The 12684-nt window shown below is 43.8% G+C and overlaps 1 protein-coding gene across 6 annotated transcripts in view; it reads right to left on the minus strand.

The window, feature by feature from the left end:
• Positions 1–12684, minus strand: part of LOC110506699 (protein 4.1) — a 53583-nt gene that overhangs the window by 37529 nt on the left and 3370 nt on the right. For 2 of the 6 annotated variants that reach the window (XM_090221571.1, XM_090221465.1), the window contains exon 1: positions 8642–8870. The exons of 3 other annotated variants lie outside the window; for them this stretch is intronic. The gene's annotated coding sequence lies outside the window, so the exon portion shown is untranslated. Of the gene's footprint in view, positions 1–6202; positions 6314–8641; positions 8871–12684 lie in introns of those variants that run through there. One more of the 6 variants, XM_090221469.1, reaches the window with a different exon arrangement.

A 12684-nucleotide genomic window follows, 5' to 3' on the forward strand; every position in this document is an offset into this window, starting at 1 on the left:
TTCCAGGATTCCTCCGATGGCATTGAGGTGTACACCACATCAGAACGGGACTGTACGGGACTGTATAACCCGGAAGCTTATAAGAAATCCCGCTATGCCCGCCGACGAACCATCAAACAGGCAAAGCGTCAATACAGGACTAAGATCGGATCGTACTACACCGGCTCTGACGCTGGTCGGATGTCGCAGGGCTTGCAAACCATTACAGACTACAAAGGGAAGCACAGCTGGGGGCTACCCAGTGACACGAGCCTACCAGATGAGCTAAACTACTTCTATGCTCGCTTCGAGGCAAATAACCCTCAAACATGCATGAGAGCACCAGCTGTTCCGGAAGACTGTGTGATCACGCTCATGATGTGAGAAAAGCCATTTAAAACAGGTCAACATACACAAGGGCGCAGGGCCAGATGGATTACCAGGACATGTACTGCGAGCATGCGCTGACATGCGTCTTCACTGACATTTTCAACCTCTCCCTGTCCGAGTCTGTAATACCAACATGTTTTAAGCAGAAAACCATAGTGCCTGTGCCCAAGAACACTAAGGTAACCTGCCTAAATGACTACCGATAAGATGCTATAGGACAGGAAAGGAGGATGATTGTGGACTTCAGGAAACAGCAGAGGGAACACCCCCCTATCCACATCGATGGAACAGTAGTGGAGAGGGTAGCAAGTTTTAAGTTCCTCGGCATACACATCACAAACAAACTGAATTGGTCCACTCACACAGACAGCATTGTGAAGAAGGCGCAGCAGCGCCTCTTCAACCTCAGGAGGCTGAAGAAATTCGGCTTGTCACCAAAAGCACTCACAAACTTCTACAGATGCACAATCGAGAGCATCCTGGCGGGCTGTATCACCGCCTGGTATGGCAACTGCACCGCCCTCAACCGTAAGGCTCTCCAGAGGGTGGTGAGGTCTGCACAACGCATCACCGGGGGCAAACTACCTGCCCTCCAGGACACCTACACCACCCGATGTCACAGGAAGGCCATAAAGATCATCAAGGACATCAACCACCCGAGCCACTGCCTGTTCACCCCGCTATCATCCAGAAGGCGAGGTCAGTACAGGTGCATCAAAGCTGGGACCGAGAGACTGAAAAACAGCTTCTATCTCAAGGCCATCAGACTGTTAAACAGCCACCACTAACATTGAGTGGCTGCTGCCAACACACTGACACTGACTCAACTCCAGCCACTTTAATAATGGGAATTGATGGGAAATGTAAATATATCACTAGCCACTTTAAACAATGCTACCTTATATAATGTTACTTACCCTACATTATTCATCTCATATGCATACGTATATACTGTACTCTATATCATCGACTGTATCCTTATGTAATACATGTATCACTAGCCACTTTAACTATGCCACTTTGTTTACATACTCATCTCATATGTATATACTGTACTCGATACCATCTACTGTATCTTGCCTATGCTGCTCTGTACCATAACTCATTCATATATCCTTATGTACATATTCTTTATCCCCTTACACTGTGTACAAGACAGTAGTTTTGGAATTGTTAGTTAGATTACTTGTTGGTTATTACTGCATTGTCGGAACTAGAAGCACAAGCATTTCGCTACACTCGCATTAACATCTGCTAACCATGTGTATGTGACAAATAAAATTTGATTTGATTTGATTTGAAAGGGAAGGGGGGTTGGATAAGATGCTATAGGACAGGAAAGGGAAGGGGGGTTGGATAAGATGCTATAGGACAGGAAAGGGAAGAGGGGTTGGATAAGATACTGTAGGACAGGAAAGGGAAGGGGGGTTGGATAAGATACTGTAGGACAGGAAAGGGAAGGGGTTTTGGATAAGATGCTATAGGACAGGAAAGGGAAGGGGGGTTGGATAAGATGCTATAGGACAGGAAAGGGAAGGGGGGTTGGATAAGATGCTATAGGACAGGAAAGGGAAGGGGGGTTGGATAAGATGCTATAGGACAGGAAAGGGAAGGGGGGTTGGATAAGATGCTGTAGGACAGGAAAGGGGATGGATAAGATACTGTAGGACAGGAAAGGGAAGGGGGGTTGGATAATATACTGTAGGACAGGGAAGGGAAGAGGGGTTGGATAAGATACTGTAGGACAGGAAAGGGGGATGGATAAGATGCTGTAGGACAGGAAAGGGAAGAGGGGTTGGATAAGATACTGTAGGACAGGAAAGGGGGGTTGGATAAGATACTGTAGGACGGGAAAGGGAAGGGGGGTTGGATAAGATACTGTAGGACAGGATAGGGAAGGGGGGGTTGGATAAGATACTGTAGGACAGGGAATTGAAGAGGGGTTGGATAAGATACTGTAGGACAGGAAAGGGAAGGGGGGTTTGATAAGATACTATAGGACAGGAAAGGGAAGGGGGGTTGGATAAGATGCTATAGGACAGGAAAGGGAAGGGGGATTGGATAAGATGCTGTAGGACAGGAAAGGGGATGGATAAGATACTGTAGGACAGGAAAGGGAAGGGGGGTTGGATAAGATACTGTAGGACAGGAAAGGGAAGGGGGGTTGGATAAGATACTGTAGGACAGGGAATTGAAGAGGGGTTGGATAAGATACTGTAGGACATGAAAGGGGGGTTGGATAAGATACTGTAGGACAGGAAAGGGAAGGGGGGTTGGATAAGATACTGTAGGACAGGATAGGGAAGGGGGGGTTGGATAAGATACTGTAGGACAGGGAAGTTATGATCCCTTATTGATGTCACTTGTTAAATCCACTTCAAAATCAGTGAGACTTGTGTATGTGTGCTATGCAGAGGATGAAATGGCAAGACAAAAAATGTAAGTGCCTTTGAACGGGGTATGGCAGTAGGTGCCAGGCACTCCGGTTTGAGTCAAGAACTACAACGCTGCTGTTTTTATTTTATTTTACACTCAACAGTTTCCCCTGTGTATCAAGAATAGTCCACCATCCAAAGGACATCCAGCCAACTGGACAACTATGGGAAGCATTGGAGTCAACATGGGTGTGTGCAACTGTGTGTTGAGCAGAGCTTGTGGAGAACGGGTATAAGAGCTGCAGGTTCTCAGGATGTTGTCGACTCATTAGGATATCTCATGTCACTGACTGCAGTGCGCACACACGCATTCCCTCACAATTTCGCTCTCAATCAGACGTAGACACACACAACACTAAGCAGTGTAATCTAAATTGGTGGTATCAGGCCGAGGACATTTCTTCATTCATTCATTCATAGTTGGTGTGAATCTGAGTAGCAGCCATCCCCATCTCAACCACATCCCCAGCACCAACACTAATACCGCCGGCCCTTAAGCACGTTGGATCATATTTGCCCTACAGGGGAACTGAGAAACAGAAACATGCGTGGTAGGTGCTGAGAGTGAATTTAGTGAGTGGGATTTAGCCTGGAGTTTAGTGTTAATCAGGCTCCAAGTGAGATTATCTCTCTTCCTCCCCTCCCTCCCTCTCCTCTTTCTATTCTCTCTCCCCCATCTCCTCTTTCCCCCCCTCTTCGCTCTCTCCCTTCTCTCCTTCTGTTCTCGCTTTCTCTCTTTATCTCGCTCCCCTCTCTCTCTCAGAGAAAATCTGGCAGGTTCCGATCAGCTGTGCTGATTCATGGCTTATGCTAAGTCCCGCCCACCTATTAGCCCCTCCCACCTGGCCGAAAGTCCAAATTAAAGGAAATAAATGCCAAAGATATCTGTAAACACATGCGCTTGCACAGCGGTATACAGGCAGGCTCTCACATGCCCACACAGATACTCAACGATTCACGGCTGCAGTCATTCACATAGACACACACAAAAATGGAATATGCAAATTGTTTCAAAAGAACATCCACAATGCTCTCAGCAACGTTGATATAGAAACCTCTAACACTAACCCATTGATTTAAAACAAAAAAGCAGTGCAAAGGGCTTTACACTGGTTAGTTCTTAAACTCTCAGCTATAATGGGTACTGTGCCATGTAGGTCTGTTGGTCTTCTAGTGTGTAACTTTATCTCCAGCTCTCTGTTTCAACCTAATCAATACCCCCACAGATGGTTCTGATGTTGTAACGTGAACCGCTTGGGGACCAGGCTGAATGGAGTTATCCCATTGATCGACTGTGGTTGGGCTGAAGGAGCAGACCAAGCCTACACTTAAATTCAATCCAGTTTAAACCAGACTTCAGCCAAAGCCAATTGATTGAAGGTGAAATCTGTATATTAGTGGAACATTATTTCAGAAGTGTTCATGTCTGTGTGTCTTACGGTACCAGAGAGAATTCATATTTGTAAATGAACAGTTTCCATGACGTGTCTGTCAATAGGGCGACAGGTAGCAGGCGGTTAAAGTGTTGGGTAGTAAGCAAAAGGTTGCTGGTTTGAATACCCGAGCGGACAAGGTGAAAAATCTGTCAATGTGCCCTTGAGCAAGGCACTTAATTAGCTCCAGGGGTTAGACCCTGTAAAACAACACATTTCACTGCACCTTTCCAGATTTATGTGACAATACATTTTATTTGTTATATGCTGTAATTGTCAATGGATAATATCGATGTGTTTGTCAATAATACATCATTGTAAATGTAAAGTATCGATGACATGTCTGTCAATGATGGTGCCTATAACAGTATCTAGACATGCTGTGGATATACAACAAGTTCACAGTCCACTCCAGTCACATGTGGAATAAAGACATAGTGTCAAGAAAAAGTATGTGAACCCTTTGGAAATACCTGGATTTCTGCATAAATTGGTTATAAAATGTGATCTGATCATCTACGTCACAACAATAGACAAACACAGTCTGCTTAAACTAATAAAACACAACGAATTACACGTTGTCATGTCTTTATTGAACACACATTCACAGTGCAGGGTGGGAAAAGTATGTGAACCCTCAACCAAACCTTTTCTGTAGTTGCGGATCAGAACTGCACAACGTTGAGGAGGAATTTTGGAGGAATTTTATAAAACGGTTTCAGTTCAGCAATATTCTTGGGATGTCTGGTGTGAACTGCTCCCAAAGTCATGCCACAGCATCTCAAAATCATGTTGAGGTCAGGACTCTGACTGGGCCACTCCAAAAGGCGTATTTTCTTCTGTTGAAGCCATTCTGTTGTTGATTTACTTCTGTGTTTTAGGTCACTGTCCTGTTGCATCAGCCAACTTCTGATTCAATTGGCCGACAGATAGCCTAACATTCTCCTGCAAAGTGTCTTGATAAACTTGGGAATTCATTTTTCTGTCGGTGGTAGCAAGCTGTCCAGCAAAGCAGCCTCAGGAAAGCAGCCCCAAACCTGTTTTTTTGGACAGCAGTGGCTTCTTCCGTGGTATCCTCCCATGAACACCATTCTTGTTCAGTGTTCTACATATCGTAGACTCGTCAACAGAGTTTAGCTGACACTAGGATTCTTCTTAACATCATTGATCAATCTGCGCTGTTCTCTTGCAGTCACCTTTGCAGGACGGCCACTCCTAGGGAGTAGCAACAGTGCTGAACTTTCTCCATTTATATAGACATTTTTTCTTACCGTGGACTCATGAACAGCAAGGCTTTTAGAGATATTTTTGTAACCCTTTCCAGCTTTATGCAAGTCAACAATTCTTCATCTTAGGTCTTCTGAGATCTCTTTTGTTCGAGGCTTGGTTCACATCAGGCAATGCTTCTTGTGAATAGCAAACTCACATTTTGTGAGTGTTTTTATAGAAGGCAGCTCTAACCAACATCTCCAATCTTGATCAGACTCCAGGTTAGCGGACTCCTGACTCCAATTATCTTTTGGAGAAGTCATTAGCCTTGGAGATTACATACTTTTTCCAACCCACACTGTGAATGTTTAAATTATATATTCAATATAGACAAGAAAAATACAATAATTTGTGTTATTAATTTAAGCACACTATGTTTGTCTATTGTTGTGACTTCGATGAAGATCAGATCAAATTTAATGACCAATTTACGCAGAAATCCAGGTAATTCCAAAGGGTTCACATACTTTTTTCTTGCCACTGTACAATTGGAAACTCTAGATCTTATCAGAGAAAAAAACATCACTCTTAAAAAACAGAGAGTATCTTGTTCTGTGTGCAGAGTGTTGGCCCTTGGCACTAGGCTTGGGCGTTAGACTGTATACACCGTATACCAGGGTATTTGGAAATAGCCATGGGATGGCTTTTCAATACCTCTTTGAAGTTGTAATATTGGTGGCTACTTTAAGTAGATACCTGCAGTCAACTTGTGCAATGTGTTAGGAGATCAAGCAGCTCGCTTTCTTCATTTCACCTGTCACATTATGAAGCTCACCGTAGTTCCCCAGAACAGTTGAGCCAGTCACCTGTTTGTTCGTAAAACAACAGGAGAAAACGGGAGCAGGTGAGTCCAGCTGTGTGTTGACAGTGGTTGTGTTTTATATTGAAAGTCAAGTCTTTTTTGCTTCAATAGAGTGATCAGGGACATTTAACTCTAATTTTCCTTCACAGAAAATACATTGGTGCAACACATTCAGCAGAAAATAGCTTCATTTTCCTCAGATGACAACAGAAGTGCAACGCTATCTGGCTGGCAGCCACACAAGTAAATGAGCTTACAGTGAAAAAGTCAAATCCCTTTGACTGAGTTATTTACTTGCGTTTTTTCCTCCTCTCTGTTCTCAGCCCGTCTCCTCCTGCCCCCTATTCCCTGAGCAGGCCCTAGCGACTCCAGACTCCACACAGACACAGCATGTAGCCTACACATGCTGCTCCAGAGCCAGTACTGTTCTTCCTTCAGACAAGCATGTGTCAAAACTTTGTTCATTTGCACAATGTCTCTCGTTCACAATCACTTGGAAATGTCAAAATTCCATTCGGAAGTTCCTACCTATATATGTGTAACTTTATGAGATGGATTGCCTGTCTTTGCAATTTGTTTATTTTCATTTCTGCATTTTAGCATATTTAGCTAGCAGCCTCCATAGAAATAAGCTTTTACTAGTGCTAATTATGTTAGCATTCTGGTAATAGACGCCCAATAGGTTTGTTTTGGCGTCCCCTTGTGTACTAAACCAGTAATACCATAAATCCCAGGACGACAGAAGGAAGGTATGACGACATGAAAATCTAGATAGTGCCCAACCCTACTTGGCACAAACAAACCACACAGTAGTAATTTACTAAACTAATGCAACGTCACTCTTTCTCCTTCCTAACTCTTCTTCACCAGTCCACTCTCACTAATACACTAAAACTTTCTCTCTCTCACTAATACACTAAAATGTTTTCTCTCTCACACACACACTTGCTCTCTCTCAGATCTCCCTCTCGTTCAGGTGTCTCTCTCAGTGTTCTCTTGCCCCTCCCACATCATGTTTTCATCCCTTCATAACAGATTATCTTGCTATATATATATATATATATATATATATCCCAGCAGTATCAATGGAGGATGGGTTTACTGGATGAGTTCCCCTTCAGTGTGTTACAGGCAGCAGCAGCAGATACACATTACTGTACTCAGGCTAGCCTCCTGGCTACTGCAGAGATGGATTCATACTTAACATGCTGAAGAATGAATCATGTCAATCACATTTAAACCAAAAGCTCAAATAACTGACAGCATGAACGATACCAGAGCAGAGGTCTTCTCAGACATAGTTGTGTTCTGAAAGACGATTGCAGGCAGAGCACACAGAGAACAACATGGTGAATGGTGGTGTATTGGCTACGGTGTTAAAACAAAAGACACTAAGGTTGTGGGACACTTTCCTAGACACAGAATAAACCAATTAGTCTGTTCTTGTCATTTTAGCAACAAGGCCAGGCTCAATATTTTACAAACACAGGGAAAATGGAGTAATGTTTAAAAGTCTTTAGTCTGATTTTTCCCCCCACAAAGTTATGTCAAGTGCAATGGTAAGGTGTGATGACTGTCGGCATGGCCCGGACTGCTTCTGAGCTCTACATAGGACCTTTTCCTGCCCATGTTTTTGTGTTGAAAATCTGCACACACAAAAGCCATTTAACTTCTCATCAAGAGATTGATAGTAGTCTAGTGATGGCCAATGGGATGAATGACTATTGAGCACAGTTAACATACAGTAGTAGATCACTCCATCTTGCTAAAGAAAAGTCAAAAGAAGAAAAGGAACCAGAAGTGTTTGAAACATTGTAATATTTGAATAAATGCATGTCCTCATTGTCCTGATTTTAATCCAAAAACACTGCACTACAAATAGCCGTCTAAAAATGTTAGGAAATTGTATTCAATTATTGTAAGAAAAATGTTTAATTAGGTCGAGTTATTTATTTCACATTCATTGGGCCACAAACAAATGCCACACGATATGGATAAAAGACCCTGGAGCAGTGAGCGGCCAGGCAAATGAAATACCCTGGCGTGCCCATTCTAATCATCATGACCATTCATTCACTTGTTTTTAACTGAAGATATTGGAATTTGGAGGTAGTCCAAACGCAGATTTCTTTCAACTTTTACAAAACATTGATTTATTTAAGGTGTGATTTTTTTTAACACTATCTCCCGTGTGCACGTCAGCTACACTGTGATGCCTATAGCGCAGGCATTTAAATCATCTTAGTATGAAAATGGCGCCGAATGTAGAAAACAAATAAACACCGACTCTAAATCCCATCAGCCGCCAGAAATACATTCAAAAGTGCGCTTACCTAAAATAGAAATACCATCAATGAAGAACTATAATTAGTTAAATCCAACGCAACCGAATATTCCGTACATCCAGTGAAGTTACAATAATGAAGTTACAACGTTGCAGAAACCGGACACATGCTTTGTTGTGCTGAAGATGCTTATCCGCGCTAGTAAAGGGGAGGAGTCACCATACTGAAGTATCGAACTTTGTTAACCGTATGCACCAATTGAACACTGCTAAATTCTAGATTAACCTATGGGAAGTGGGGGAGATGTTGAATCATATGGTCCATTTCGATAACGATGTTTGAATTGAGTGCTTCATAATTAATCACCAAATTCTCAGAAATTATCCTGAGAGTTTGGTCCAACACCTATGACAGGATGAAGCGCCGAAACAATAACCTATTCTATTTCTCGGGTTTTTCTTATCTATATTATTTTATTACTGCATTGTTGGGAAAGAGCTCGTAAATAAGCGTTTACTGTTTTACACCTGCTGTATCCTGTGCACGTGACAAATAAACTTTGAAACGTGAAACTACAGACGATTGAAAAAGACTTAGAGCCTAAGCATAAAGAAATGATTTATCATGGTCCTACAAAAAATATGAATGCAAAGTTATGCTAATTCGAGAGCTAGTCTCCATCACTCACTCAATTATTTCCCATTGATGAACAACAATTCATTATAACACCATATAATGAATAGCCTATAGTGCTCCAGAGTGGCGCAGCGGTCTGAGGCGTCACTACAGACCCTGGTTCTTTCCCAGGCTGAATCACAACCGGCCGTAATCGGGAGTCCCATAGGGCGGTGCACAATTGGCCCAACGTCGTCCGGGTTAAGGGAGGGTTTGACCGGGGAGGTAGGCCTTCATTGTAAATAAGAATTTGTTCTTAACTGACTTGCCTAGTTAAATAAATAAAAGGCCTATAGCGATAATTCATCAGCATTATCCTCCCAGCCTCTCACTTCTCAATTAATCACCTAATTTTAATATGCAGTAAATCAATTACACTATCAAATGAATCCACAGCAGCACATGTATCCACCATCCTCCCACTAGGCAGGGCTGGCCAATGAATGAGCCGGCCTAGGTTAGTGCTGTGTCATTTGGCACAGCACGCAGCCCAAGAACAGGAGGGAGGCAGATAGAGAAGCATCAGGAGAACTGGTCTACACTACACAACCCTCCATCCAAGTCCTTTTCAGGCAGCGCCCCAGCACTTTTCTTTCTGCTGTAGGCTACCATGCTGTGTGAGAGTCACCACCTAGAACTCCCACTGCTATTGGCTACCATGCTGTGTGACGGAGTCGCCCCCTAGAACTCCCACTGCTATTGGCTACCATGCTGTGTGAGAGTCACCACCTAGAACTCCCTCTGCTATTGGCTACCATGCTGTGTGAGAGTCACCACCTAGAACTCCCTCTGCTATTGGCTATCATGCTGAGTGAGGGAGTCACCACCTAGAACTCCCTCTGCTATTGGCTACCATGCTGAGTGAGGGAGTCACCACCTAGAACTCCCACTGCTATTGGCTATCATGCTGAGTGAGGGAGTCGCCCCCTAGAACTCCCTCTGCTGTAGGCAACCATGCTGTGTGACGGAGTCGCCCCCTAGAACTCCCACTGCTATTGGCTACCATGCTGTGTGAGGGAGTCGCCCCCTAGAACTCCCTCTGCTATTGGCTACCATGCTGTGTGAGGGAGTCGCCCCCTAGAACTCCCTCTGCTATTGGCTACCATGCTGTGTGAGGGAGTCACCCCCTAGAACTCCCTCTGCTATTGGCTACCATGCTGTGTGAGACAGAGACACATAGGATCTGCCTCCAACCAATCCTCAGAAGTGTCTCCCCATTTTCAAGTGTAATGGGCCAGCACGGCTCATTTTATGTAGTGCCCCCCTGCTACACACACACACACACACAGACTCTCTTTATTGGGGATGACATGGTCCCCACCCATCTGTCTGACCCCATTAGTGCCATACGGCTCATGGAGAGGCTGGGGTTGGGGAGGCAGGGGGAGTGGGAGGGGGTAGTCATATTCTCTAAACAACCCATAGAGGAAAAGAGTACAGGGTACAGGTTTTGTTTTTTATATATATATATATATATATATATATATATATTATTTAACCTTTATTTAACTAGGCAAGTCAGTTAAGAACAAATTATTATTTACAATGACGGCCTACCCCGACCAAACCCGGACGACGCTGTGCGCCGCCCTATGGGACTCCCAATCACGGCCGGATGTGATGCAGCCTGGATTCGAGTTAGGGTACAGGATACAGGGTTAGGGTACATGGTTATGGTACATGGTCAGGGTACAGGACAACAATATTCAGTTTCTGTATCTATCATTATAACGTTGTTACTGACCTCAAGTGCAGAGCTGGAAACAAGGGGGAATGTTGAAATGGCATTAACAAGCCTCTGGTGTATATACGGATACAGTATACAAGAATATTGTTATTTTTTACTCTGATGTCGTACTGTAACATAATCCAAAATAATTACTGGACATGGTCACAACATGACAAGGGCAGAAGGAATGTAGACAGACAGATAGGTGTGTTTTACTACACACACCCCTCCCTCCACCCCCCAGTTGCCTAGAAACCCCTCCCTTCCCCTCTCCCTAATGCAGGGAGCAGGTGCTGGGCTGGACCCCAGAGAGATGAGGAGAGGGGAGGGCACTACTCACAGATGCACCCTCCCCAGAGACTCTGACAGACACAGACAACCAAGACACAAATCCACTCACTCTAAGAAAGTCATCACCACACACACACACACCTTTAGTTGGGCACATGGAGTGTGTTTATATCTCTCGTCTTCATCCCTCTCTTTGGCTCCATCACGGATTACATAACGGCCCCTATACCCCTCCCCCCCCCTCCCGTTGCCTTCCTTCCTCTGTTCTGTTGCCTACTGCATCATGGTTAGAGACATCTAACACCTTGTTTTGCATCACACAATATATCTATAATACGTAAAACAATATTTGCGGCTGTGAACATCTGGTATTAATAAAACAATGCCAGTCGGCACATATAGTACTGTCTGTAGCATGCTTTAGGAGACTTAGTTTGTGGTTGGAGATCTAAGCTCTAGAAAGCACTAAGGGCATGGATGGATGGATGGTAGGCTAACCGCACATTAATATTCATACTGCACCATTATGGTATCAAGTATTTATGAAGCAGGAATGTTCCATGTTTCTGCAGTATTCTCCCAGTAGATAGCATACTATAGGAGCAGTAGCTGTGTTGCCCCTCCCCGCTCATGCCCAGTTTGGATGCTTCAGGGAGACGTGCTAGTCTAGTTGCACAACATTAAGGTCATCATGTTCAGTAGGAACCAATGAGAGAAAAACATTTGAAGGGGGGAAAAATAAAATAAATTGTTATTGAACAAGCTCAGGTAGTATCTGCTCTGTTTCAGTAAGTTTTCTCCCGGTTCACACCCACTGAACGCACCCGAGGTTTTCTTACAGAGCTAAACATTTAATACAGACAAGTGAGATGACTGTGAAAATAGCCACGCCAATGAGAACGTCTGCATCACTGAGATCAGAGGGTTTCTAAAACCTTGGTGATGATGCACGCTCTCAGATTCAACAACAGTCAAAGACACGGGCCTGTGTCAAGGCATTGCTCCATCTATTATGAAACAGCTTGATCCACTTTATAGGCATTAAGAAGCTATGTGCACCACAGCCTTTGTGTTTATATCTCTTCATGTTCTTGCTGTATTCAGTGTTCATCCTCCTGTATCTGTGCCAGTAGAATCATCCCTGAGTTTGTGCTTCCACCTGGTGGCTAAAGAGACAACGACAGTTCTTGGCTCAACCACATACAGAAAGCTTCCCCCAAGAGTATTCCTGACAGGGTTGTCTTTGAAAGTGGTGTTGGCCTTCTCCAGCAGAAATGCTCCATTGCAGGTTATGTTCTGGTCAGTTATATGTGATAGTTATTACTACTCTAGAACACAGTTATTTAGATGAAATCCACATTAGTTAAAGACCAAAATTCTGGCACGTTGTGTGCTA

This window comes from Oncorhynchus mykiss, chromosome 3, assembly GCF_057628025.1.
Source record: "Oncorhynchus mykiss isolate SJ-2025 chromosome 3, ASM5762802v1, whole genome shotgun sequence".
NCBI lineage: Eukaryota > Metazoa > Chordata > Actinopteri > Salmoniformes > Salmonidae > Oncorhynchus > Oncorhynchus mykiss.